This window comes from Halyomorpha halys, unplaced genomic scaffold, assembly GCF_000696795.3.
Source record: "Halyomorpha halys isolate HHAL.00 unplaced genomic scaffold, Hhal_1.1 Scaffold2493.1, whole genome shotgun sequence".
In the NCBI taxonomy this organism is placed as follows: domain Eukaryota; kingdom Metazoa; phylum Arthropoda; class Insecta; order Hemiptera; family Pentatomidae; genus Halyomorpha; species Halyomorpha halys.
In genome coordinates this window covers 155,020-159,519 of record NW_027111914.1, presented here as the reverse complement: position 1 = coordinate 159,519, position 4,500 = coordinate 155,020, and positions in this window count along the sequence as shown.

Below are 4,500 nucleotides of genomic sequence, written 5' to 3'. Positions count from 1 at the left end.
AATGTATACTTCATTAAGAAATGAATGGAATTTTCCGAGTAAAGCCCGCGGAGGTATATTTTGGGGAAAAATGAAGCTTTTAGTTACAGCTCTTAGGAAGGACAAATTACACTCTATAAAGAGGTTAGGCAATAACTGACTATGCAAATCTAAATCACCTTCAGGATCCGGAAGCCGGCTGACGAGATTGCCGCTCGAAATTGCTGTTGGAAAAATGCTATAGTAGCATTTGGGGTAATAGCAAGAGCAGTTTCGGTCGGGTCAGTAATGGCTTCATCAGGGCAAGGTGGAGGTGTAACCCGGAGTAAGTAATGGAAGGGCGGCACGAGCCGATCTGCCACACGCGAGCTAACCTAATCGTTGAGGATTATTACAGAAATACACCAGTCATGGCCTTATCTCCTCCGAGGTGCAAAGATCCACCGGGATCAGATAAGCCTGCCGTGCAGATGTCCGCCAACTTCCAATTTCCTCTTCAGCCTGACGGCTGCTAATTCCCATCGGGGTCCGAGGTAAGCCGACTTCTACCTTCCTGTCAGGCCTTCTAATACCCGAGCTCAGCCCCACAGGTGATTGCATCAATCGGCTAGGTGTGGATCTGGAAGAGGATCTACCAATAAATGAAAATAGTTGAATAATAAGCTTTGTCTCACAATTTTTTTTCCCTCAATGGAATGGAGGCGTGAAAATTAGGAGATATCAAAACGCAAAAGACCAGAAAAAACTGATGCAGTACATATACACTTACCACTCAACATACGTACCCAAGTTTGGATGAGTGTGCTCGTGATGAAGTTATTGATATTTTTGTGATTTAAAAAAAAAATAATAAAAATCTAAAAAAGACCTGAGAAGGGGAAAATCATCAACAAAATTTTTTATTCTCCTGTTGCTATAAAAAATCGTATTTTAAATATCTCGATGTGGGAACAACGAATATAAATTTTGTTCCAGCCGAGAATAGAACAAAAGACAACGGAGCCAAAATGCCATCGGGAAAGTTCGGGCGGCGTCGGCTTTTCCCGTTCGAATCGGATATTTGAAGTTTTCCTTTTTTCTCCTTTATTTGTTCATAAAATTCGTTGCTATTTTGTATTTTTTTGTTGATTATTATTGCTAATGATGAAATATTGTTATTTCTTTAGGTAAACATAATTTAAGGTTCTTTAGAAAATTCTTTTTGAAAGTTCGACATTTAAGCCCTGTTAGACAATTTCAATGGGAGTAAAATCTATCTGGTGTTGAACACTACTTAATTAGTCATTGATTCCCCTAGTTGAATAAAAATCATGAAAGCCGTTTTGAATAACATCAAACAGTTCAGCTCTATGCGAAAAATACTTAACTTAATTGAGATGATAAAAATAAATTAATATTGCTTTCATTATTTTAACATAGCCTAAGTTTTAAAATTATATAGCTTATTTACTCTCAAGGAAAAAGATACTAATACTTCTCAATCATTTTTATTTTGTTTTTTTAAAAGATGTTTTGGGCAAATAGTGCACTATCGTGTCCATGTTACTTATATTTGTATGTGTTACAACAATGACTCTATGTAAAGACGTTCATTATAGTTACATACAAGCAGATAGGCAGATCACAAGAAGATAGGAACATTTTATTGAAACTACATACATTTTTTTAAAATTTAGGTAAATCCTTATAATAAGAAGATAAAAAAATAAGAAAATATAACTAATCTGAACTCGATAAGTGACAGAGGTAAAAATAATTACAATTTTTTTTTCTGGTTGGTGTCATTTTTCACTCCTCACTTTCACTATCTTAAATTGTATTTTAATTTTTTTATAATAAGCTATATAAATTTATAATTGATATTTTAAAAATTATTATCATGCCCATGGTATTGTCCATTAGGCGATGAAAAAAAATTTTCTAATCCTTAAAGGTTTGAAGGATGAATATAAACTATATAAAACAGTGAAATGGTATGAAAAAATAATGATTAGGAATAAATTTTATTTTTCTTGCAGACACACCAAAAAATACCCTATACAAATTTTGCTCACGATTCCTCCGAAACTAGTTCTTCTTGAGGTAATGAGTAATTCTCACATACTTCCACCATCTTTTATTTAAGACGTAATGAAAACCGAATTCCACGATTTGAAGGTTAACAGCTGGTATGAAGAGAGTGGCTTTCCTTTATCTCTTTCAAAGTGAAGCCAAAAAGTGAATGATTGTTCTCACCTTTTAGGGGGTTAGGTATTAGTTGACTCCAATAGGGTTGTCCGCCATTGTAATCTAAACTTACAGAAGGCAGCCTGTTCCTTCATTACTATCACCTCCTACTCCTCCTCTAGGCCTCTGGAGTTCCGCCTTTTTGGGTTACTTTACCTTGTAGCTTACCCCTCTTCAATATACTTCTTCTTCTAAGGGTAGCATATAATAATGAGATACTATATAGTAGCACATTCCCTTCACAAAACTCCCATGGAAGGTAAATGTGTGCAATTTGCACATCGTCGGGCTTGAAAAATTTTCCATATTCCTGAATACGAATGTTAAATGAGAACCAAAGTCGTTGTACGGTTCTGCAAGTCTGAACTTTCATTTCTGTTGATGTTAGAAGTATACAATAGAGTAAAGGCTTAAGTTTTAAGACTATGCTTTTCGGGTAAGAATCTAATTGTTTTTGCATTATTACCTAGCAAATTATGAATATTAACTGTTTTATTTGTAAATGAAATAATAAATCCGCCTTATGTTTAATTTACTTTATTTTCAATTTTTAGCTAAAAGATAATTAGTTATGTTGTTTTTATTGCCAATAAATATTAATTTTTTAAATGTGTTTATTCCCCCATCCCCACACTCCCCCAAAAATCCTTGGTAAAATCCAGCTATTTCATCTGCCGAGGAAGCCGATATGATTGATAGATGGATATAAATACCGGAATAGTCGTTTCTTAGGTAATGCACATGTATTGATATTCATATGTTTATTTCTTATTATTTTTTCAAATATAGTTTTTCTTGAGATATGGTAAGGAAAATTTGACGTCAATGTGGAAATGTAGTGGTTTTCCTTACACGCCGAGTACCTTTAAACCTACGGAGTATCGTTAGAAACATGGCTGGAGGCTAAGAGGGCGGGGGATTTACGGGAGAGCGGGGCCCAGGGGGGCGGATCCCCGGCGGTTTACTCTCCCATAGTGTCGGTTAAGCCTACTTTATGTGTGGCCTGCTCGTCTAGACCGCAGCCTTCCATTCGCCACATTTAACTCGGCTCATTACTCGTTCCACTTCCCCTACTAGACTCTACATAGTGCTCTTACCTCTGTGTCTTCCTCAAGCCTTTTTATATCCCCAGTGCCTCGAGAACTCTTTAGTCTTCTCTTGTTCTTTTTTGCCCCACCCTAAATTTCTTTGAATAGATAATTTATGCAATTCAGATAAATTTAAATAGTGGTTAATATTATTGTTATAATACTTTCAAAATCCAAATTTTCAGTCAGATACAGTTTAAATTTTAATATATTGAAATAAACTCATTCTTTGATTTATGCTTTATTTATACATCATATTTTCATTTTTTCACTGTAATTTCTTAATTTCGCTACAGGACCATGTATTATTAAGTTTTACCCATTTCAGTTAATTTGTAATTTAAACTCATAGGCTATCAAAAGCATTATGTAGGCTATTCCAAATAATTTATTTAACCGGCAAGTCGCAACTCAAATTTTATCAATGTATAGACTATCCATATTGCGTCCATACGGATTATTTCTTAAAACGCTGCTTTGAATTGGATGTAATAGCCATTTAAAGCATAATTTATATTGGAACAGAGCTCAAATTAGTACAAACTAATAATTATGGTATATTAGTGATGTTAAAAGAGGCAAAGAAAAATATTTATAAAAAAAAAAAATACTCAGTAAAAGAAGAAATTGTAGAAAATAGTTAAAAATCAAAATATCAAATACTAAAATAATGTAAAAAACAAAACAAAAATAAAATAAAATAAAGAAATAACATAAAGAATAATACTGTTCTATAATATAATGATTCAACACCAGTGACGCGGCTGGGAGAGAAGCTCTGAGATCCTTGGAGCCCTGCCTTACCTTCTACGCGGGGGTGACAAGGCTTGGGCAAGGCTCGGAGTTCCCCTGCAGCATGTAAATATTGTAGGAAATTTTTTTTTTTTATACTTACTTCATTTTTTTACATAAATTATGTATTATTTATTTTATTTTATTATATTTTTGATAAATGTAGATTCATATTTTTATATATTCAAATCATGACAGTATTTTCTTTTATTTACATTTTTTTTTTATTATTACTTTAAACTTAAGTTTTTCTTTTAATTCAGCAAGTACTATTGTTATCTTTTACCTTTTTTTCTTTCTTTTATTGTTATGTATCTGTACATATTGCATGAATGAATATTTGATCTCTAAACTTATTGCCCTTAATCTGTGGCAGATTGTATTAATTCTCTTTAATGAAATAAAACAATATCTA